Genomic DNA, 25586 nt, shown 5'->3' with positions numbered 1-25586 from the left:
AAACTTGTTATAAAAATGGGTTTTAGTATAATAATCACAGAGCTGGAAACATGGATCATTAGTTAAGGGCATAGACTCCTTATCTAGGGCATCTGAGTTCTACTCCAACTACCCGTACAGGGTATGTCACATCCTACTATAACTCCAACTTGCTGGGATCCGATGCCTCTCTCCACAGGAACCTTCTCTTTCCCTTTTCTCTCTCTCTCTCTCTCTCTCTCTCTCTCTCTCTCTCTCTCTCTCTCTCACACACACACACACACACACAGAGAGAGAGAGAGAGAGAGAGAGAGAGAGAGAGAGAATTAAAAATAATAAAAATAAGAATTTCATGGAATTGGGGTAATTCAAATAGTACAAATTAGGAACTTCCATACATAAGAAAGGTGGTCAAACTACAGGAAGACTCATACAAATGAATGCCAGGATGCCAGGGGGATGTTTTATATGATACAGAAAGGTTTTGAATCAGGTCGCAACTTGGTGAATACTCCATCCTTAGAAAATGGTGCATTACTGGGGAAGAAGACGGTCTGGAAGTATAGTTAACACACCTGTAAGGGAGGAAAGTGCTGATTACGTCCACTGACACATTTCTGTTTTCTCTAACTTGCTGCAGTGAACCCAAATTTGGCAATCAGGAATGCAAATGTTGTTGGTATTTACACAGGTGCTTTCACTATGGGGTTAATACCATGGAATAGTGCAAGAAGGGTGTTTGCTTGACACTCAGTGGCCATTCCTGTGCTACAGTAGACCTTGTCCATCCATCCCGACACCCTGCCCTGAACATTCTCATGAACCTCAACTATTCTTAGCACAAAGCCCTTGGCAATCTTTATCATTCCTCAATGTTGGTGTGAGCGATGAACCCCACTTGCCAACTCTGTCAACTGCTAGAAAAGAATAGAGAGATATCTGAGCTGTTAGAACAGCAGTTCTCAACCTGTGGGCCACACCCCTCTGCGGGGGGTGTCAAATGTCCCTTTCACGGGAGTCACCTGAGACCACCAGAAAACACAGATATATATGATTCATAACCGTGGTAAAATTACAGTTAGGAAGTAGCAACAAAAACAATTATATGGTTGGGGGGTTCACCAGAACATGAGGGTATTAAAGGGGTCCCAGTATTAGGAAGGTTGAGAACCACTGAGTGAGAGGCTCAGGAGGCTCACAGACTACCTGTAACTCTCACTCCAGGGTTCTTCAGGATGCTGTGGGTACCTGCGCTCACATGTGCACATTCACACAAATACACATTTAATTAAAAAGGAGTAAACAAAAGCCAGGTGTGGTGGTGCACGCCTTTAATCCCAGCACTTGGGAGGCAGAGGCAGGCAGATCTTTGAGTTCAAGACAGTCAGGGTTGTTACACAGAGAAACCCTATCTTGAAAAAAAAGAACAGGACTCAGTCCCTTGACATGTATCTTTAAGTGTCACTGTATCCAGTTTGTCATTCGACATTGTCTGTGCCTCTCATTGATGAAGAGTTTATTTGCATGGAGTATTATATTCAGTAAAAAATGATAGACATCTTTCTTAAAGAAAACATGATGATGTGGTTGTTCATGCCTCTGATCCCAGTGTTTGGGAGGCGGAACCAGGAGGATTATAAATACAAGACCATCTTCTGTTAGACAGTGAGTTCCAGGACAGCCTGGATTAAATGATGCCATGCCTCAGGAAAAAAAAATGTTGATAGCAAAACTTAAGCTCCATTTATTCTTGTGGCTCATGATTTTTAAAAACACATTCTGCAATGATCCTTACCTTTATGTTAAAGGCCAAGACATCACATTTGAAAAGAAGTATCCCGAACCCTAATATCAGAGGTGGAAACATGGCATAAGTGAAAATTTACTCAAACCCTCTAGACAGCCAACCTCCATTGCCAAAGTGGACGGCTCTGTTCCTGAAGAACCCTTTTCTATAGGTGAGACAGAGTGTGTTTAGTGAGTGCAAGGCATTCATTAAAGTTCCAGTACCTCAAAAGGTCATTTAGGTTTTCCACACACTCAGCATCAGTAGATACAGAAAAAGGATAACCAGATAGATCCTATCTGGGTGAAAAATGAAGCCAACTGAGGACCTAGGTTCAAAGAAGTGAACTACTGAGCAACCCAGCCAGATCTGGGATTCAGTTCCTGCACTTCCTGATGGAGTTCTTCCACGGCTCCAGGTTTCCCTCCTTGCAGAACTCAGCCTGGTGGTCTATAAAGTCCTTCCTTTAGATCTACATCAGCTGGTGGATTAATGGTGCTAGCAACATCATTCAAACTGAGCCAACTAAGTCACTTTCTTGGAGTCCTCAGCTTAAAACCATGTGTATCAGGTCTCAAACCTAAAAATTGTACACATGCTTAAAAGAGTGTAAAAAAAAATCCCATTGTACTCCTGTGGTGTATAATTGGTTATCCATCAGCTGGAAGCCCCAAATCTTTCCCTTCATCACCTGGCACTCATCAGAGAAGACCACTTTCAGCTCTGTACATACTGCCTAGGAGAGGGCATGCTTCCAATATTCATGAGCATCTCCAGCCAGCAATGGCAGAGGTGGATTTTAATAATTAATCCATTAGGCCAATTTATTTCTCTAATTGGTTGTGAAGCTTTGTTAACTAAGAGATAATAAAACAATTAAAAAATTTAAAAATATGGAAAAACTTTGTTGAGTGTTGGTATTAAGCATTGGCACAGCAATGAAAACAAACAAGATGCCCTAATTATTATGGGAATAAGTGTTTAAATATTTATAAGTTGCACTTTGACTGAAATCATTTTTATTTTTGTAGATGTGTGCTGCCTGCTACTTGCACTGAAATTTGGGTTGCAGGAGTTCTGGGAGCCCTGTTAGGTTTATAACCAATAGGCATCTTGGCCTTCATGTGGGTCCCTGAGCAAGTGGAGTGGGGGGCGGGGGCCTGTCTCTGACATGGACTCCCTTGTCTGCTTTTAGATCACTTGCCCTTACCTGGGCTGCCTTGTCTGGCCTCAGTGGAAGAGGATGGGCTTGGTTCTGTTGCAACTGCATGTGCCTGGGTGGGGCGGGGTCTCTATTCTGGAGAGAAGGGGAGAGGGAAACGGAAGAGGGTGGGACCAGGAGGAGAGGAGGGATGTAAAGTGAACAAATAAATAAATTTTTAAAAAGAAAATGAAGACATGCATTTGTAGTGATAGATGATAGCCCTATTTTGCATAACTCTTTCTTCTTGTGTGTTTCTGTTTTTCCGTGGAGGGTTAGTATAACTGTATTTAATAACTAAGCCCACAAAATGCTATATTTTAGTAAATATTAACATGCTCAATTACTTAATATTAATTCATAAAAACATTTTATATAAGACTTTTTAATGACATAATATTAAAATTTATAAACAAACCAAACCGAACACCAAGTCAGAGGGCCCATCAAAAACGGTCAGCAGCGGCATGAAGGCCAGTTCAAGAGCCATTGGGGTATTAGAAGTACTTTTGCGGAGGTACAGAAGGAAATTATCAGGCTTGTAACCCCAAGAGGCTCCACAAGGCAACAGCAGCAGACTCTCTTGGGCACTTCCCAGGAATGCAGGCTCCTGGGCTCCCGCCCAGATCTACAGATTTGGAATCTGCATTACAGCAAGATGCTCCCAGATTCATAGAACACCCTAAAATTTCAGGAGTCTTGAGCTCTGCACATCGCTGTTCGTTCTCAATCTGATTACGGCTATTGTGTTCTCATATAAAGTCATACTCCTTCCCTGACTCAGCTTTCATTATAGCTCTTTTGTATCAGCTTCGGCATCGGTTGTTTGTTCCTGTCACCAAAAGAAGCCATTTCTATTGTATATTTGCTATTTCATTCCTTGTGGTCTGAGCTCCCAGCCCTTTCTGAGGTGCAGACTCTTCTGGTCGCAGGATCTCGGTGGCACTATCACAAGTAGACCTGAGGAGTTCTGAGTACACTCTTCCTGTCACCTTCTGAATCTCTGCCTCCTTCTTGGGCCTTAGTCTCCTCATATTTGTAGTGGTGTATCTAGCATTATGCATAAATACTTAAGGGAAATGTTTCATGTGTGACCCAGGACAGAAGGTCCCAAGATGCCTCTCTGCTATTACAGTTGTCCCACCTCCTAAGCAAGGATGAGACATTCCAAGACCCTCAGTGGATGTCTGGAACCATTTGTAGGGAGCCTGTATGTGCTGCAATTCCCCTCTATACATGCTATAATAAAGTCTAACCCATAAATTAGGTACAGTGAGGTATCAATAATGACAGCTAATAATAAAGTAGAGCAATTACAACAATATAGTCTACTGGTGCACATCTGTCAGCTCAGGACTCAGGAGGATGAGGCAGGAGGAACCCAAATCCCATGCAGCAAGCTCCTATCTCAAAACAGCAAACCCAACCCAGACAAATAAAACAAAAGTCACTTGAATACAAGCCCCTCACAATATTTAACCTTATAAACAATAGCCACCTTATAAGGAACAGGTAAACAACATAAACAATTTCACTTAAACAATAAATGGGGTTAACAGACAGGATGAGTCTCACTCAAGACAGGACCAAGTGGAATGGAGCACAGTATCATCAGGACACTCAGAACAGTGCACAGTTTAAAACTGATTGATCATTCAGCTCTGGGACTTTCCATTTAGTAATGTCAAGCATCATTTGACCTTGAGCAACTGAAATACAGAAAGTCAAAACAGATGAGGGGACAGCACGGAGACTCTCTAGAGAGCACCGAAACTAGAGAAAAAGGTCCGTTCTTCTGGTAACTTCTCCGGCTGTGGCAAGTTCTGCATGAATTTAAGTAGGTTCTTTTGCCCTCCGGGGGTGGGGTGTTGGAGGTGGAAGCGAGGCGTTGACTGCAATGCTCTATCTGATTCTTGCTGACTGGTCTTACTGTGTTTCACTTCACAGAGGAATCCACCCTCTCCCATGCCCAGCAGATATTCTATAAGCCGTGAGATGGTGGAGTAGTGGCACTCTGTGGAACTAGTCCTAGCCATGGAAGCTATCCCTTGAGACTAATACAGTTTCATTGTTACACTTCCCTGAGCATTAATCCCCTTTCATTAGTAAGTCTGGGGTGCTGTGACTGCTTTCTGCTACCTCGTTCCCAAATCTTCGGTCCTCAGCGAGCTATCCTCTATTAGGTTTGCCTCAAAACACAGCATGCTCGGTGTGAATTGAGTAGAGCTGCAAATCCCTCTGTGATTCCATGAAAGGATTAATTTTAAGCTTCAATACTTTGTGTTTATCCAGCCTGGATACAACTGTCATTGCGGCGATACAGTCTCCAATGCAGACAATAGAAGATCACACTTGGGGAGCCCACTCTAATTGCAGAGCTTTAAATTATCACTTGGTGTAGACACATCCCCTGTGCAGCAACTATTTTGAAGTTTCGTGAGCTTATTAACAACCAATAGGCACTGCATTTCCTCTCTAGAATATGTTGTAGAGGCCCCCTGGAAACTGGAGAAATACAAAGAGTCACATGGGTAATGCCTCGTCCTTAGATTTTGAAGCTCCAGTCTGCCCCTCCAGCCATGTGGCCACTCAAAAATTCCCTTGCCTATGAGAGTCTCACAGTTTGGAATTTTTGATGTCAACACTTATCCACTTTGATCATTCTTTCCAAAGCCAGATCTCTGCTATGGAACAGCAAAGGTGACATGTGAATCTATTCCTGAGTATTTGCCGGGTGCCAATGGAACATCTTCGTCAATTTCTTTGTGATTCTGAAATGGAAAGGGAAAACAGTAATCACCCTCCTATTATTGAGTGTGAATTGGTAGGTGCATAGAGGAGGGAGAGATAGCGATGCAGAAATACGTATGTTAGTAGTTCATCTTCTTCCAAATTAAGATTTGGGGAAAAAAACCAGTTATCTCAAGTTAGGTACCAAATGCAGGTCTTATGGGAAAGCAAAGAAAGGGGGTGTTTCATTGCCCTTCAAATTGTTGGGCTTTTTTTTTTTCTTCTCTGTTTGTAAACTCTTTCTCGCTCTTCTGGCCTATGCTGCTACATCATTATAATTAAGCAGTGATAAGGGGAGCCTTTCTACAAGGAAAAGAAATCTGTTTCCTTCTCTGTGAGGATGCTACCTTATAAAGGGGCATGGAAGATATTGGCTTTATCCCATTTCCTGAGATTCAGTTTCCAATGTGGGCAAGGGGGAAAAAGCCAACACAGCTCCTCTCCCTTGCAGTGGACCACATTCTGTAAGTGAACACAGTGATGCATAGACAGGGTCAGCTCTGCAGCCCTCTACATGTGCTAGAAGTTCCGTGCCAGCTCAGAAGTGGAACAGGACTGGCTCCTAGAGTTGGTAACCTCGGCTCTAACATAAAGAACCAACACAGAAGCCCCCCACTTCTCTCCTGTAAAATTTGGATAATTACTAATATTCTCAAAAAGATGAGCCATTATTTTTCTTGTGGGAGACCTTTTAGCAGACCCTTTCTTTCTGAGTTGTACCAAACGGATGTCATCCCCTGAACGTCTGCCCCTCTCAGAATCTCAGGTTCTCTCTAAGGCAAATGCGATCATTTCTGTTAGCCGTCTAGTTAGGTAATTAAACGCTGTGGGTGTGGGTCTTAGGTTTCACATGAGGGAGAGATAAAGCCTGGTTGGATTTACTCCCCAGAGAAAGAAGTCATTACTCTGAGACAATAGGCTTTTGTTGTCGAGTGCCTTGTGTTATGTTACATCATATGTCGCAGTGTTGTTGTCCAGTGAAACCCTAGCATACATGAGAGTACCATATACTTTTTCAGAAACTAAATCTCGTTTTTGTCTATATAAATTGCAATAGCCACAGTCTAGAAAAGAGGCCCCCTTTTTTCCCCCTGTTTTTCTTTTGTTGTAAAAATATCTTCTGTCTCCTACTAGCTAGACCAGTCAGGTGTACATGTAGACAAATGTGAAATAAGGCTGTATAATACTTATACTCAGGCAGGGCATGCAGCTGAGTTCTGCTTCATATTAACTGTGGTCATCGCCTCTGGTTCAGATACAAAGAGGGGAAACTGGTACTTTGACAACCCAGGAAGACATTCATAATTTCTACTATAGCTGTATGCTAGGGCTGTTCTGGGTGGGGGGGTGTACTTGTCTATATGTGTACATGCATTTGCTTTGAATCTGTGTGCGTGTATATATAAAAACATGGTTTTGTGATAGTAATGTTGTTTCTTTGATGGGTAGGAAGATACTATGTGTGTAATATTTGTGTAGTAACCTATAAATGATACTTATTCCTATGCTTGTACCACCAATTCATATTATTAGTAAGCAGTATAAAAATGCAATCTTTGGCCAAGGAGACCATAACCAAAGAAACAATACTAGAAGACAGAATTGTGAAGTACATAAAAATTATTATCACATATTATGCTTCCCTTTTCTGCGAACATCCTCTTCCTCCCCCTACTTCTTGCAAACCTCAAGAGACGTTGTTCGTGTGAAATCCTATAGGAGAAATTCATTTTTGCTTTTGAAAAATGTAGAGAGGTTAAGTTGTGTTTATCATTGGTATTGTTTGTTTCTAAGAAGCCATGTCAGGAATTACTCAAAGCAATAAAGGACACAGATCCATTTCATATTTATGAGATCAAAATAATAATCCCATCAGGAAGAAAAGGAAAATCCATTTCTGGCTCTTCAGCACCAGCTCAGTTAATCACAGTCATTTTTGTCGCTCTTGGGTTGGTTACCAAGGTGCAGAACTTCCCACTATTTACTTCTCCAAGACATGAGCGCTTCCCACCCTGGCAGCTTGTTCCAGAGATAACCACTCCACACATTAAATACCTGGTTCACATGAGAAAGAAGTAGATGATCAAAAGTTAAATATATGTATGTGCAGGAGGGTACCTCATACAAATATGTGTGATTTAGTCTCTCTTTGGCCTCCTCGATGTCACATGCAGTGAATATGGCATCACGGTTTTCACTGCTTTGAAAGAATTGTAAGAATAGTTTTAGATCAGAGGCCTGCTTTATGCCAGGGCTCCCCTTCTCACTTCCTCTGCTCTCCTGTCCTTCTCTCTTGGCGTGGAGTGCTGTCTCTTTACAGAAAGGCCACACTACAGAGAGAGCTACATGAACACACATCTTCCACTTGGTCAGGAGAAATTAGAAATCATCGGAAATCAAAGAGATGAAGATTTCACTCTAATTTTGAATTCTGTGTCTTTGTCAAACTTGAAAGTGCATTAGGCTGGTTCTCTTTCTATTAAGAAGAGGAACTAAGCCAGGCACCATGGCACTCATTTGTAATCCCAGAGGTGACAGTAGGAAGATCCTGAGTTTAAGTCATCCTCCATTATATAGTGAGTTTGAGTCCAGCTTGGGCCACTTGAGACCAAATCTCAGCTCCACCCAGCACTTAACCACATCCCCTACTCCTAACGAAGACAAATACCCCAAAGAAGAGAAACTTAAAGCCAAAATATGAGCATCATTTTTTTTTACCAAGTCTCTACAAAATATTACCATTGTCATTACCCCCAAAACAACCCACAAAAGGGAGAAATATATATTTTTAAAAACCTCATTTGCTTCTACCAGCTGATACCTCTGCCTCCTTTACTCTTTCTCCAACCACTCTGAAACACTTTTCTTATTTGGAAACCTGCCACAGAGAACAAGGGCTTGCAGGAGAGGTCTTTCTTTGTCATTACAGGTGTAGGAGAGACATTCAGTCTTTCTGAGGTCAACCACTGTGGTTAGTCAGTGCGGTTCTGTCTGGGATTCTCAGAAATAAAGGCCAAGTGCATGGGAAAGTCAATAGCAATGAGTGAGGCTCAGATAGGAAGCCACAGACATAACCACAGGGCATTTCTTACCTCTGACCACACTGAAGTAGCCTGTGGCCAATCACTTCAATATGTGTGTATGTGTGTGTGTGTGTGTGTGTGTGTGTGTGTGTGTGTGTTGAGTGCAAGAGATTTTTAATAGTAATAGTTTTCACTTGTGGGCTTCTAATTCTTTGCATAGTTAAATACTTGGTAGATATATTTGTCAACTTTTAAAATATCTTCAGATTTATAGTGCAGAGGAGCAGTTAGCTAAGTTGCCGATGACTGCACAGTCTAGGTCAGATTCAACTCAGGGCTATGAGCAAATAACTTTATCTAGACTTTTTAATGGTGAATTTGTAAATTTTGTTCGTTATCCTGAAAATTCTACAACAGGAAACTTTTAGAGAAAAATCACTTTAGTTATAAGCCACACAAGAAGGCTGTGGTTCCAAAATATCAGCCTTGTGTCAAACCAAAGAAGAATTTTGAGAAAACAATGAAGAGAATTTGGTAGTGTCCTGTAGGATTTGTCAAACACAAGTGACTGCTATCTGATTCTGGCAACAGCAACAACAACAAAAATACAAGGGACAGAGTCCATCTGGGGCAGCATAGTGGAGGTCTGTGGTTTGGCAGCCCTCTGGATTCCTGTAGGGTAATGGTCAAACATATGTGTTTCCATTGGGGAAGATATTTCTATAATGCCAGAAATAGAAAGCCAGCTTAGCACTCTCTGAATTAGACATTGATATAGACACTGTACTGGAAAAAAACAGCAAAGACTCTGACAGGGATGGCCCATGTGATAACCAACCCAGAGAATCAGAGTGCTTCTGGAAAGCCCAAGGAAGCAGCCATCCACCCTTCTTACAAGCTAGCTGAGAGATTCTAATTAAATGGGGCAGGCCTGACTCCCCTAAGGCCTCCATGGAAAAGAAGTGACTGTAGAGGCTCTCTGTCCAGTTACAGTCACTATTGCTGTGGTGAAGCACCGTAACTGAAGAAACTTGAGGAGAACAAGGTTTATTTCAGCTTATACCTTCACATCACTCATCATCATCAAAGGGTGTCAGGACAGAAACTCAAACAAGGCAGGAACCCGGAGGCAGCAGCTGATGAAGAGGCCATAGAGGGGAACCGCTAACTTGCTTGCTCACCATGGCTTGCTCAGGCTGCTTTTCTATAGAACCCAGGACCCTCTCCCAGGGATGGCACCACCCGCAATGAGCTGCTACCCTTATCCACCCACAATCAGTCATTAATTAAGATCCTGAGAGATTATGCACACATTTAATCCCAGAACTTGGGAGGCAGAGGCAGGCAGATCTCTAAGAGCTCAAGGGCACCCTGGTCTATAGTGAGTTCTAGGACAACTGGGGCTACAGATAGAGACCCTGTCTCAAAAAGGAATGAACAAAAGGAAGGGAGGGAGGGGAATATGTCCTACAAAGTTGCCTATTGCCAGATATTATGGAGCCATCTTTTTCCGTTAAGGCTTCTTCTCCCAGAGGACTATAGCTTGTGTCAAGTTGACATAAAACAAGGCAGCACATTCACCGATACCAGCAAACTCCAAAGGCAACTTTCACTGTGACGTCCCTTTGCCCTCCAAGTCCCTTTTCCTTTCCTATTTTCTTAAGCCTTGGAAGGAAGGAAGGAAGGAAGGAAGAGGATGGCTGGAGGTAGTTCAAGCCAGGAAATTAAAGAAATGGACCAGCTCCTTTTCCGTCCTTTCTAGCAGGTCTACCCTGCAAATTCACCTTCAAATAGCAGTCAGCATGTGGATAGTATACCCAAGTGGACATAACAAAGATTAATTGAGATTCAGTCAGTGACTCAAATAAGAAGAGGGTTGCTGTTGCTGTTTTTTAACTATTTCTGAGAAGGGGGCTAGACATGAAGTCACAAAGAAATGAAGGGGATGAAAATCATAGTAAATGTCTTTAGGTTTACTCTCCAAGTCCTCTTTGATAATGTCATTTGAGTTAGGCACACAAGAGATTTCTCAGGAACGAGCAAGGCCCACACAGCCAGCCAATAGATTCACTGAACACTATTAGTCAGGCATCTTGACATCCAACTGAAGAAAGGCTGTGGGTCAAGGCAAACTCCAAAACCTGACTGTGCTGAACTCATCTAGTGACACAGGTTCCCACCACCCACATAACCTTGAGTGGGTCACATACACGTCCTGTATTTTGATTTTCATTCCTGCAAAATGGGAAGGAGTACCTTTCCTCCCTGATTAGAGGAGGGAAGCATTTGCTATTTTGAATGAAACTTATTAAAATCAACAACATGAGTCTGAACAGTTGATTTGAAAGCATTGAGCAGTGAACTCTAAAAATAATAGCACACAGAGAGTGTTCCAATCATCGGAAACTAGTCCACGTTTCTGTTTGATTACAATGAAGGAAACAAATGTGTTAAGTGGCCTTTCTCCATTAGTTTGCACAGCAGGCCCATCTCTGGACTTGGGGATGGAGCTACCTTGTCAGTTTCCACATCAGTTTGGCGTGCGTACAGAATGGAAACGTTCTGGAAGTGGATGACCCCATTTTGTGTGTTTTAGAGCCTGGTGTTGTACTGAGTTACACTAATTGATTTTTTTTTTAAATAAAATCCCTCTGTCAGCTGGAACTTCAGGTTCATGCTCTATTTTGTTTCACTCTCTGATTGGGTCTGGTTTTAAGAACAGGGCAGGAGTCATTTCCTGCTGTTTTAGAAGCTTCAACTAAGTGTTCATTTGCTACAACCCTCCCCTCATTTTACAAACACACACACAGTGAGTGGGATCATTTGCCACTCCATTCAGGTGTGACTGCACATTGATTTGATGCACTTCTAATATATTCCTTCCAAGAACAACAACAACAACAAAAACCCTCAATGGTTTGCCTAAGATTCCTAGTGAACTTATACATATACCTACTTTCAAAGAAGGGGAGACGATGTAAATCACTAAATCACTTTATATCTATCTATCTATCTATCTATCTATCTATCTATCTATCTATCATCTATCTTTGGTGGTGGTGGTGGTGGTGGTGGTGGTGGTGGTTTTTCAAGACTGGGTTTCTCTGTGGCCCTGGCTGTTAGGAACTCACTCTGTAGACCAGGCTGGCCTTGTACTCAGATCTGTCTGCCTCTCCTCCAGTGTGCTAGAATTAAAAGTGTGCACCACTAGCTCCCAGCTTGTAAATTATTTTAATTCTCAATCTGCCTCTCTGGGAAGAAGACTTGGGATGAAATTTGGGACCTTTGGAAGGAACAGGGATATACGAGACATGGTCAGGTCAGACTCTGTATGCCCCCATTACTAGGGTTCCTCACTGGAATCACGTTCATAGATTCCATTAAAATAGGTTTCCACACTACCCCAGTTTCCACCTCCCAATTCCAGCCACTTCTTCCTGCACTTTCTCCTTCCATTCATCCCCTCCCTGCATTCCTCCTGCTCCCATCCATACCCACTCTCAGTCCACCCCCAAAATCTATTCTATTTCCCCTTCCCAGGGAGATCCATGCATTCCCCCCAAAGACTTCCTTTCTACCTAACTTCTCTGAGTCCATGGCTTGTGGCTTGGTTATCATTTACTTAAAGGCTATTATCCACTTAACGTGAGTACATACCATTTTTGTCTTTCTGGGTCTGGGTTACCTCACTCAGGATTATATTTTCTAGTTCCATCCATTTGCTTGCAAAGTTTATGATGTCATTATTTTTAATAGCCGAGTAATACTCAATTGTGTAAGTTTACCATGTTTTTATCCATTCTTTGATTGAAGGACATCTAGGTTGTTTTCAGTTTCTTGTTATTATGAATAAAGCCACAATGAACATAGTTGAGCAAGTGACCTTGTCATGGGATGGACTGTCCTTTGGGTATACGTCCAAAAGTGGTATAGCTGGCTCTTGAGGTAGATCAAGTCTCAGTTTTCTGAGGAACCGCCATATTGATTTCCATAGTGGCCGTATAAGTTTGCACTCCCACCAGCAGTGGAGGAGTGTCCCTCACCTCACCAGCACGAGCTGTGTCACTTGTCTTATCAACCCTAGCTGTTCTAATGTAGTTTTGGGTATCATTTCCCCAAGGGCTACGGATGTTGAACATCTCAAGCGTTTCCTCATCTATCTGAGATTCCTCTGTTGAGAATTCTCTGTTTAAGTCTGTGCCCCATTTTTCACTGGATTATTTGTTTTTTGATATCTAGTTTCTTGGAATCCTTTATATATTCTGGATTTTAGTCACCAAACAGAGGACTAATTTCTTTTTGCCTCCTACTTTATTAGCGGTTTCTTGCAAGTTCATCTGCTAGGGTGCACTCGCCTCATCCTCGTCTCATTAGGAAAGTTTTCCAAGTTCACCTTTGCTCTCAGTAGCTTCTTCAGTCACTAGGGTGTAAGTCTCAGCGTGTGCATGGGGAAACATCCACAGAACAAGAGAACTCTAGACACTTTTCATAACCGAAAAGAATTCTGTTCAGGTTTTCATCGAATCTCAATTTTTGCTTGAATTTTAATTAATAATTTGAATCGATGAAGTGTTTCTCAGTCTGGCTTACTTGGCATAAATTACAAAACACTGTAATGTTGAAGGCAAAACTAATTTTTCCCATGTCTAACTCTGAAAATCCAATTCGCTGATTGATTTAGACTCAAGAAAGCCAAAAAAGTATGTATTTATTATAATTTTCCATTTCAGTATTATCTTTTCTTCTAGAAAGAAATGGAATTGCATATAAGGATATATGCGTGTGAACAACTATATACTTGATATTTGTGTCGACGACCTTTGTGAGGCTACTCACTTCACTAGAAAAGTGAAAAACTCGATCAAACTTAATGACAATTCCCAATTTTCTCTGTACACCTCCTGCTAGGACAGAGGACTTTGTAAAGGAAATCCTTCTGCAGAGCCCAGCTGCAGCCATCTTCCCCCCTGGTTATTTTACTTCTCTGTCACTCAAGGAGAAAGCATTTGGCAATGAAAGTTACCGATATCGTTATAGGATATCTTTAAGTTCTTTCTAATCTATTTCCTTAGTATGTACTTTTCAAACCCTGCCATCTTAATATGCATAATAAACACCACTCACAGAGCACCTGGAGCCAACAGTTATTGAGCAGCTTCTAGTTTGCAGTTTACTGTGTCCATAAATCAATACAAGGAAAAGATCGCTTTGCGTAAGGATAATTAATCTTGCCGTGCAGACCAAGCAGGGGTGCTCCTGGGATTTATTGGGAGCACACTGTGTGCAGCAGGCATCTTTCTCTTTGGCACTGTTAGAAGAAGTACCAAGGAGTTCACCAACTGCCTATTCTCACAGCTTTTAAAAGGGGTTGCTAATAACACCCTAATAAGTGCCAAATAACAACATTTCTGTGGGATAAAAACATCCCCCCACCGACTCACTGCTGTCCTTCCTAAATGTTTCTGTGCATAAAACTGTCAAGACACTACTGATTATTTCAGTAGATGGTCCATCTTGAACTAGTAGTACTGGGTAACGTTCCAGGAACTTTCTGGAAAGGACTTTTCCTGCCTCCTGTTTAATCACTAGATTGTAAGGACTGTCTAAACGTCTGCTGTGATGGAACTGCATAACTGTAAAGGCAAATGTGCCCAGTTCTACTTAGAATAAAGCAAGCATTCTAAGGTATCTCAGGCTGACAACCAATTGAGGAAATGACCAAATCTGTGGGCACCTTCCACAGACAATGCACAAAGATTTATGACATTGGAATGCATTGTTTCAGAGATGCTATTAACCTAAAAGCCACGTGCACCATGACCTTTGATCCAAGAGATGCCATTCATTCGGACTTAAATAGCTCAGCTCTGAGTATCATAAGATCTACACATGTAAAGGAAAGACTCTATATGGAAAATATACCTCCAGGCCTTAACATGAAAAGACCAGGTATTCTAATTCATGAAAAGGCAACACAGATCTGCCTTCCATAGATACAGAATTGATTTAGAGGAATCTGCAGAACCCAGTGCTCACAAATGAGAACTATTCTTGGGGCCAACAAAATTTAATATTTTCATGGAAGCAAGCATGTGAAATTGTCCACCTTCCCTAAAAATGCCAGAGGCTGATGGCATTAAGAAAGCTGAGGTGGATTCGAACATAACATACCACTCTCCCTGTAAGAACGTGAATGTTAGCCAGTGCTTCACAGAGAAACCCTGCATCAAACAAAACAAAACAAAACAAAACAAAACAAAACCAAAAAGAAAATTACGTGCATTGTTTTCTTTGTTGTGGGACGAGAGAAGTCCGCAGCGCAAGACTGTCTGAGCTGCCAAGGGAGCTGAGTCTTCAGGACTCCTGTGAGTCACTTTGGTTCCCAGCCACTCTTGAGCGTCCTTCTTTTCTATAGAAGCTTAATTTGGGATGTGATTGTCAGGGTTATCAGAGCTAGAATTATCTCTACAAAGAGGTAGCTGTGGGTTTTGATTACCCGCTAACCTCCCCAATCGCAGAGGGCCGAGTGGGCTGGCAATAAAGTTGTCATTCCGAGACCTCCATGTGCATGGTGCCAGTGCGTCAAAGGGATTTATTTATAGAAAAAAAATCATGAAATTCTCAGCTTTCAAGTAGAACACTGCGCTCCTCTATTCTCTGGCTAATTAGGAACTGTCACAGACATTTGTGCTTACCTACTTACGAAGCATCGGTTTTACAGAGAACACTTTCTAAAGCACTTTTATATATTTTTCAGTACAAAAAAAGATTACACGTGAGGGCCTAGCCATGAAAGGAAATTTAGAGGGCATAAAAGGATGTAAGATTATGTTAATGTGTTATTTTATAGGAAAATAAGTATGAGAAGAAGATAATTGCGCTTATTCTGTGGCGGCATTTCTGTTTAGTTTTGTTGCATTAATTGTAATAATTAGCATGTTAGTATTACTTTAAATGCACATTTGAGCAATTTCTAGGCTGTGATATTCTTACAGAAGGAGGAGTTGTGAGAATTTGTAGTTGTCTCTATATGTGGGGGATCATGGGTGACTTTAGCTCCCTATTTCTTGGCCTGTGTTCTTCCAAATTTTCTACAGTGAATGTATTGCTTTCTTTAAAGCCCAAAGAATTAAGAAAGTTTTCTGAGGGTTAAAAAAATAACAATACCACGTTAGAGGAGGCACACTATTGTCATTTTTATGTTTTTTAAGTTTTGGGGTTGGTTTTCTTTCCCTGTGCATGAGTGTTTTGCTAGCATGTGTGTATGTGCACGCTATACATGCAGTGCCTATGGAAGCCAAAAGAGGACATCAGATACCCCTAGAAATGAAATTACCCCTGGTTCTGAGCTGCCATGCGGGTACTGGGAATTGAACTTGTATCTTCAGGAAGAGTAGGCAGTGCTCCTAACTGCTGAGCTGTCTCTCTAGTCCCGACACACGCTGCTTCAAGTTTGCCGTGGAGGCGAGATGCGCCTCGAAGTGCTTGATCAAGAATGTCATTACAGAGACAACCAGACAGATGGCTTCTGTGAAGGAGTAAGAGTGAGACTTCTCAGTAGGAAGAAGGGCAAAACGGAAAGAGTTTAGAGGCAGGGAAAACACATGAAGCCGAACCATACCTAGAGCAACCTCAGGAGACACCGAGGAAGCCTCGCGGGAGCGTGGTTCGGTGCCTTATCATATCGGGTACAAAACAGTGGAGCGCTGTGCTTGGCTTTGGTGATGGGACTCTGGTTGGAGATGGCAGTGTAGGTGGGTGACAAGGTCGCTGTACTTAAAAAGGACAAACAAACAAGTGCTGGGTAAGTGGTGTGGATCATAGAATGAAAGAGAAATGAACTTTGGGAGAAGATTCTTTAAACTAACCCCCATGGGATGTGAAGTGACTTTAGTTCCAAGAGGGAAGTGAGAAAGAAGCATAAGGAAACGTGCACAAAAGGTTCATTTTAAGGGGTTGGGTCAGTAAAGGGCTTGTTCCGCAAACATAACAGAGGCACCACCCCTAGAAGCAAAGTGAAAATGGCTGCCACGGTGGGAGGCTCTTATGAACACTGAGGAGGCTGAGGCAGGAGGATCCCTGAGGCTCGCTGGCCAGCCAGCCTAATAGAATCAGCATGTTCCAAGCCGAGGAGAGGCTCTGCATCAAAAAAAGAAAAAAAAAAGTAGAGGGAGTAGGAATTGTCACTTTTCTTTAGCAGCTTGGCCACTGGTAGGCTCTCTGTGCCCCAGTGGGTAACCCACTATTTATGCTCATGTGGACAGAACAAACTGGACTCAGTAGGGGAGAGGGAGAGAGAGAGAGAGGCAGAGACAGAGACAGAGACAGACAGACAGACAGACAGACAGAGAAGGATAGGTACATATATATACATACATACACACACACACACACACATACATACAATAATTAATTAGGTGGCCATGAACTTGAAGGGAAGACGTGATGGAGCACGTGGGAGGAGCTGGAGTGGGAGAGGTGAAAGAGGAGTTGATGCGATCAATATAAATTGTAGCCAAGCATTGGATTTCAGATGAAATCTAAAAACCAAGTAGATAAGGTAGATGCATGAGTCCTGTAGTATAATGTCCAAGGTTGGCACCTCTGGCACACATAAGCACATGCACACACACACACACACACACACACACACACACACACCATTTTTAGAATTAAAGGTGTCCTGACCTTATATTGTGGGCCTTTTGTTGTTTGTTTGTAATTCAAATTTAACTGAAGCTTCAAAACTAAACAAAAAAAATGAAAGGGAAACCTCTGGTCAGGACACACAGTGACTTTATTTTCCAGACACTCTCTCCTCTTAGCAAAAAAATTCTTAAGATTAAAAAGATTTAAGAAGAACCTTCGAAAATGCGTTGATGCGAGGCATCTCTGTAAATCCCGCTTAATGCAATCAATGCACTTAAGGCCACGCTGATGACGCATGCGCTGTGTTAAGAAAAAATGATAAATGGAGGGAGAAGAAGACAGTGAGTGGAGGGCATGGACAAGTTGGACATTTAGGTCACTGCTTTGCCGTTGCCTAGTAACAATGTATTAAATGAAGGCTCATCTCTTCAGAATCAAAAATTAAACACTTTAAAAAGTTGAATTACATACATTTAAACATCTAAAGTTACCAAAGAGCTAATATAATTTGACTTTTTTCCCAATAAAAGAAAGCATGCATGAAATGTTCCTCCATGTTACTGATCCTGTACTAAAAAACCCATTGCATTAATACAGAGTAGATGTTCGACAAATATACATTATTCAGATAGATACATGAACAGCAGATGAAAACCGAATTTAATGGCACATTATTTTTAAAGTATGAGAACACTTGAGAGAAACCATCCAGAAAAGAGACCTTCCCTTGGGTCTCGGGTGCACAGTTATTATAGTTTGAACTTCAGTGACCTGAGAGCATGGGGAGAAAGAACCCTTAAACAAAAGTGTCACCCCGTATCTTATAGCTGAGGGCTGATATGGGAGCTTTGCTTAGGTACAGGGGAACAGAGTACCGACCTGAAGTCTCCTCCCACACTTGAATCACGCTGCTCACTCCAGGTGGGACTTACAGTGACATGTTTCTTACTGCTTAGGAGACTGCAGCCAATTTTCCCTACAGATGTTTCTGGATTCTGCCAGATCTCTTGCCAAGCATAACAAGAATGCTAACACAGACATGATTTATCCCAGTGGTTCTCAATCTCCCTAATGCTGCGACCCTTTGATACAGTTCCTTGTGTTGTGGTGACCCTCGGCCATAACATTATTTTCTTGATGTTTCATAACTGTAATTCTGCATCACAATGCTATGAATTGTGATGCAAGTATCTGTGTTTTCTGGTTGCCTTAGGGTCTTTTTAAACTCTAAAGGGTCAAGACCCACAAATTGAGAGCCACTGACTTAGAACCGTCTGATGCCGTTAACACTTGCACAGTAATAAAGTTAAGTTTCAAGCATTAGCAAAATTAAGGAAAGACAAGTGCAAGGCCAGGGGTGGGAAATATGCTCATTGTGACTATAACCTTAAATATCTGTAGTGCACACGAGATTTAATAAGCTCCTTTTATAGGTTTTGAGTGTGTGGTACATTTGTGTGTATGTGTGTACACTAGCATGTGTGATCATCAGCTTCCACCCTGTTTGAAACAGTGTCTTGTGCCCCAAACCAGCTGTGTAACCAGGCTAGCTCCTCAAGGATCTTCTGGGTTCTCGCCTGTCTCAGCCTCCCACCTTCTTAATATTAGCCCAGAACATGGGACCCAGGGACTCAAAATTGGATCCTCACATTTGCACAGCAGGTCCTTTACACCCTGAACCATCTCCTGGGCCTTTAATGGTTTTTGGTTGGTTGGTTGGTTCATTGGTTGATGGTTGGTTTGTTTTGTTTTTCCTAAGAACTTTTGGTTGGTTTTTATTTTCCAATTTTTCATTTTTTTCTGATAATTTCATCATTTCAGTTTAGTAAAGCAATAGATCCTTGAAGTCATGATCTGGTCAGGCTGGAGTGATAGTCAGCTCGCTCAGGTCAATGGTGAAACCTGGAAGCATTGTCTCGTGCTCCCAAAGGAAACAGTTGAAATCCCAGCCCACAATGCTTGTTAGCGGGACATTTCCAAATCACACAATGAATGAGGAGTCTGGCATGGAATCCATACTGTACAACCCTATAGCCGAGGCAAGTACGCAGACATGTGAGGATGCTGGTCCAATAAAATAATAATAATAATAATAATAATAATAATAATAATAATAATAATACATGTCACATGCCTCAAATACTGAGACAATTCATCTCTTCTAAATAGGGAACACTGCTGGATGATTCTCTCAATCTGGCCTTGGTAATTGGGGTGTAAACAAACTCTTTGGGGAGCCCAGAACTCCCACGAAAACTAATGAACTCTCAAAACATAATTGAAGCTTTTCTTTAAAGTTAAATTTAATATAATGCCTACAATTTCATTTACCCTATTGCTTATTTCAAAGTTCTCCGCCTCCAGAAAGAATTATTTCACATCTCTAAACTGTAATTTGAGATATTAATAATAAAAAAAATCCCTCCATCCTTTGTTTATGTGCTGTTAGGCACATGCACGCGTGCACACAGACACACACACACACACACACACACACACACACACACACACACACACACACACCAACAATAAACTCAGAGATGGGAAAGAAATCCTAAGTGCTGGAGTGTCTTTGCACCAGGACATTGGGCTTCTTTCCTATCACAGTCAGTCTTTGTGTTAGAACACGTGGTCGGTCCCTGCAACTGTGGATGGGCTCTGAATCTGTGGATTCAGCCAACTGTGGATCAGAGACAGCTGGGCAGGGGGCGGGGGTAGACTGCATCCACACTAACCAGGTGCTGACATTTTGTTTACCAATATTAAGCAATACAGTATCAATATCGTGTATAATGCTTATATCACAGCATGTGCTATAAATAACCTGGGGGTAGTTTAATGTATTCAGGAGGATGTGCATGAGTTGTGTGCAAATGGACACTGCTTTAAATGAGTCTGCTATCTCTGGAGGATCCTAGCACCATTGTCCCTAGGACATGAAGGGAAAATTGTACTTGGATAAAAAGAAGTCTTCTTAAGACTTTCTTTAAAGAGCCTGTAGCTTTAGACTGCTGACCCTGATATAATCCAAAAGGCAAAGTCCAAATTAGCTTGAAAACAGAGAGGAATATGGGGTATGACACTTGATCAAGGTTCTGGACACAGCTAATGATATGTTCCTAAGGAAGCTGTTTGACTTCCTGGGACCAGTTGCCTTCTCACCCATGAAGGTGACCTCCAAGGTCCCTGCTGTCTCTAAAATGCTGTGACATCAAGTGCCTGTGCTAGCCAGTCCTTATTCACTGACAAAATACACCAGCAAATCAAAGTAAAAAGCAAAGGACTGACGTGCTGTCCCTGTCTTGCCTTCTTTTCCATATTAAAGCCAAGAGCATGTAAGGCATCCTTGGCGTGCACCACCAGTGCTTCTAAGTCATTTCCCAGCTGCAAGCTCCTTCACACCTGAGCAATATCCATGGAGAGGGCTAGGCCTGAGGACGTGTCCTTGAAATGGAAACCCAAGTGGGAGAAACATTCTCAAACTTTATGTTATAACTTAATATACTCACTAGGGGTGAGGGAGCAAAAAAAATTTTGTCTCCAAACCCCCAAGTCCGGAGGGTTGAAGAAAAGTTTGAGGCCACAAAAAGTAGAAAACTATCTCATATCGCAGCACAGCCCAAGTGGAGCCTGTCCTCAACCCTTGGGTAGTATTTCCTGGGGCATAGGCACCACAGATGGTGCCACGTCTAACTTTTTTTTCAGAAGTCCTTTGCAAGATTGACTGTTTCCTCCAAGCCTCTGCTCTGGCTGGACACGGCTTTTGGGACCCTGCTGAGCTACCCATTTTCATCCAGGCCCTGTGGGTGTTACAGCTGTGTGGCTTCCTGCTCTGCAGTCTTGTCCAGGGATGCTAAGCATTTGGATGCCCAGAGAGGAGCAGAGATGAAAGTCATCTCCCATCACAGCAGGCATCATAGCCTCCAGGCTTTGCTGCTCTTGAGCCCCAAAACAGTAGCCAGGGCCTTTATCCACAGCTTGTAAGACTCGCTGGATGCTGTCCTTGTCCTGAATATGAGATGACAGAGACTAGGCTGCAGTCTCTGATGAGATGTACTAATTTCTCACTGAGCTGATGGTAGTGACTGAAGAAAGGGTCAGACACCAGGTGGTCAGGCAGGTAGGAGAAGTTCAGGACTTCTGCCTAGTAGTGTGGCCAGCCTCCCATAGTGCTCATAAGGTCCATCTTGGAGAAAAGGTTGACATGGAACAGTTCCCCATGTAGCATGGTAGCCAGAGAGGTACACAGTACTGAGATGAACTTGGCTGGGCCAGTACAGCAGTAAGAATCCACAAGGTGGACAGCAGTCAACCTAAGGTCCCACTGAGCCACCTGGGAGAAAGTGCTGTGCAGGACAGCATGGTGCATGCAGAGCTCCACCTAGCCGGGGCAGTCAAAGAGAAAGCAGTGGCCTTGGAGGGGCTCCAGCTTGGTACACAGCCAGGCCAGGCTGGCTTCCAGGTAGTCTATGCAATAGAGCGGGCCTCCTCTGGGCCCCAGGCTCAGTGCGTCCATCACGTTGTCCAGTCCCACCAGCTCTCACACGCATAAGGCAGCCCTTTGTTGTCTAGGTCCTGGTTCACGACCACCACACCCCAGCCCAGTGTGTGCAGGAACTCACTCATGCCCACTCAGGATGTGGTCTGCCCCAAGACCAGGATCACCACCTGCCCAAAGTCCATAGCCAGGTTGGCCCCGCAATGGGCAGAGCAGGCTAGCCCACAGATGCCTCCCGAACTAAAACAAAGAGAGCCACACAGAAAAAACATGAGCAAACTACCCGGCAAGGAAGAGAAAAGCTATGATAGACTTACTTTAATGAACTGTACATTATCATTTTAAAATTCAAAAGCTTCAAGACACCATGTAAGGAATTCTTCTAAAAATCCTTTCTATGAACAGAGGTCAAAAATTGTTACTAGGAGAAATTTTAAAGACAAGAATATATGGTGGGAGATGTATTGGATATTAGTAGTATACTGTGTTTTATATACTGGCTTATGAATGAATCTTTTTGTGTGTGGCAAGGTGTTGCTATATAGGGCAAACTAGCCTTTGCACTAACAGCCCTCCTGCCTTGACCTTCTGGGTGTTGAGATCAAGCCCAGAAATTGCAACTTATTCTTTGCCAAAGTTTCACAGTGTCCTGTCAACGGCCTGGGAAGTAGAAAATAGTGCTTTTACTATTTCTATTCAGACAAGGAAAGGGACCTTGTTAAATAACATAACCAAAACTGAATAACTTTTTAACAAAAACATCGAGAATAAGACTTGAGGTTTTAGAATGCAAAGAAACTAAATCAGTGATAATAGTAAATGGAGTTGCCAGCATATTGATTTTAATCCCCATTTTGTTTGTTTGTTTGTTTGTTTGTTTTATTTGAAACAGAATTTCTCAGTGTAACATCTCTGGGTGTCCTGGAGCTCACATTGTAGACCAGGCTGGCCTCACAGAGATCCACCTGCCTCTGTCTCCCCAAGTGCTAAGATTAAAGACATGCATCACCATGCCTGACCATCCACAAATTTTTAAATGCTATGAAACAGAAAGTTTTAGGTTCCTTTCAATACAAAAAAAGAGAAGGAAATGAAAGAATGTACCGATATGTCTACAGTGTTTCTTTATAAAAATCCTGTAAGCTATAATGGTGTTTTCTGTAATACCACAAAATCCCCACTAATGATGACCATGGTGTTTAGGACTTAAGAATGGGGTGATGGTTTCAGCGTGGAGCTCCTTCTCGAAGCATCAGGCAGCTGCCCGGCTTACCTGATACTGAACAGTGTCTGAAAGTTTAGCCAAGTGGCACAAGACAGGAAGTTTAAGCTGCCTCCGAATTTTAACTCTTTCCTCCTCTCCTGCCAACCCTGCCCCACCCCCTCTCTCTGCATTTGTCTGGTGGCATGATTTTGTGACTCTTTAAAAAAAGCAAACAACACAAAAATGAAACAAAAAAAAACCCCTACAAAATCAGGAACCTGGTTTAGGGTTATACTATCAGTTTTATTGATCTTTTGGGGATGTTGGCAGGGTGCCATGAAGCTACGGTAGGAGACAAGCTAAGCCACTGGGCTTGGGGGAACTACCAGAATGATCTTTCTTCCACTGTGTTACTGGAAGCTGACACCATCTGTCCAGTGTGGGAGATAACACACTGGACGTGAGTGCAGAGAGCCACTAATGTGGGAGACAGCACACTGGACGTGAGTGCAGAGAGCCTCTGACGTGGGAGACAGCACACTGGACGTGAGTGCAAAGAGCCTCTGACATGGGAGACAGCACACTGGACGTGAGTGCAGAGAGCCACTAATGTGGGAGATAGCACACTGGACGTGAGTGCAGAGAGCCTCTGACGTGGGAGACAGCACACTGGATGTGAATGCAAAGAGTTTGTGACAATTTGGAAGGTGAAGTAACATCTCCATATACTGGTCACTGTCATCTCTGCAACATTTCCAGAACAAATGCCATAAATAATAATATCCAGAGACATTACAAATCCAGCGGCAGGGAGGGATTAATTTAGCTTTGGGGTCCCTTTCTAGAAACAATAATTGAAATATTCTCCATATTATTGCCAGAGATATAAATGATATGCTTTCTAATATACCTGCGTTTTCATTGCAGAGTGTGAGATTTTTCAGAGAGCAAGAACCTCCTCATTAACTCGCTCACAATTTAACATCTCCTTTCGAGTATTAGCCACACTAATAAGCTTTTCCAAGGAGGGGCAAAGCCACATCTTATGGGTCTTACTCATTTTGAGGTCACGAAAGAACTGCCACGGAGGATATAGCTTTTCTCATTCTTTATAAGAAAGCACAGTTATCCTTTGTCCAGCCCGTTGTCGTTCACCAGAACAAAAGGCAAGCCAATCACAAAATATCCTTCTCCCTGAATCACAGCCCTGCTTTAGGGCAGATGTACGCTGCTTGCTGGCCAAGTTAATGAACTTCGCTGCGCATGAGCTGAGCAACTTACAAGGGAGCATGAAAGTCATTAAAGTGACACCATAGGAAATGCCTCACAGGTTACATCTGAGTGACTTATAGTGATGTATATAAGAGTTAAGTGGGCAGAAGAGCTTATGTTAAACTCCTCAAATATAGTTCCCTCGTATCCACTTCATATTTATCAGCTTTTTATCCCTGTATCAGATAGCTGAGATAACCACTTTATAAGGAGAAAGCGGTTGTTTGGGCTCAGATCTGAGGACCTTCTTGCTTTGTGCTTCTGCAGAGAAAGCGCTCACAAAGTCTTCCCTCTCGCTTCCTTGCCACCAGGTTGAGAGCCAACCCTTTAACAAACATGCTTTGTGGGGGACATTTGAACTACAGCGATTACATCATTGAATCCTCTCAACTAGGTGTGTGTGTGTGTGTGTGTGTGTGTGTGTGTGTGTGTGTGTGTGTGTGTGTGTGTGTTAGGGAGAGGATGCCACAGCACACATGAGGAGGTCAGAGTCAACTTCCTTTGGGGAGTTCGTTTTCATCTTCTGCCATATTAAGGCAGGATTTCTCTTCAGGTTTCCGCAGCTGCATACTGCAAGCTATTTATCTGGAGAGCTTCCAGAAAATTCTATCCCTGCTCATGGTCTACTCTGAGAATGCTGGGAGTATGGATGGATGCCACTACAGCTGGCCTTCTATCTGGCTTCTGAGCATCTTACTCGGCTCTTCAGGCTTTACCCACTGAACCACAGCCCCACTTCCAATATTCTTTTCAGGTATAAGACACAGATTTGGGTACATTAAATGACTCATAAAGGTATTCGGTTGGCTCTTGTCAGACAGGGTTGTGACCCTGACTGAGGCCAGATCTGCCATGTTTCTCCCTTCTTTTGATAACTTCCTACACAGGGTTATGCCTTCTACTGAGAACAAAAAGATTGTCTCAGGGCTGGAGAGATGGCTAAACCGTTAAGAGCACTGGTTGTTCTTCCAGAAGACCCAGGTTCGATTTCTTACACCCACATACTGATGACTTACAATTGTCTGTAACGATAGCTCCAGGGGATGCAGTGCCCTCTTCTGGCTTCCATGGGCATTGCACACAGATAGTGAACAGACATATGCAGGCAAAGCACCCATACACATAATATAAAAATAAATAAACATATACTGAACATCAGACATCAGGGATTCCTGCTTTTCCAT

At 42.6% G+C, this 25586-nt stretch overlaps 1 protein-coding gene and 1 pseudogene across 6 annotated transcripts in view; one reads left to right on the top strand and one right to left on the bottom strand.

Moving 5' to 3' along the window:
* The window catches only part of PHACTR1 (phosphatase and actin regulator 1), a 461758-nt gene that overhangs the window by 89151 nt on the left and 347021 nt on the right, over nucleotides 1-25586 (top strand). The gene's annotated exons all lie outside the window — the stretch shown is intronic.
* LOC311604791 (GPN-loop GTPase 2-like) lies at nucleotides 21060-23927 on the bottom strand (annotated as a pseudogene). Its single transcript has one exon. The product of its transcript is annotated as a GPN-loop GTPase 2-like (transcript).

The sequence above is a fragment of the Acomys minous genome (assembly GCF_964271855.1).
Source record: "Acomys minous genome assembly, chromosome: 9".
NCBI classification, from domain to species: Eukaryota; Metazoa; Chordata; class Mammalia; order Rodentia; family Muridae; genus Acomys; species Acomys minous.
The sequence above is the reverse complement of the archived record's forward strand: the minus strand, read 5'-3'. Positions and strand labels throughout refer to the sequence as shown.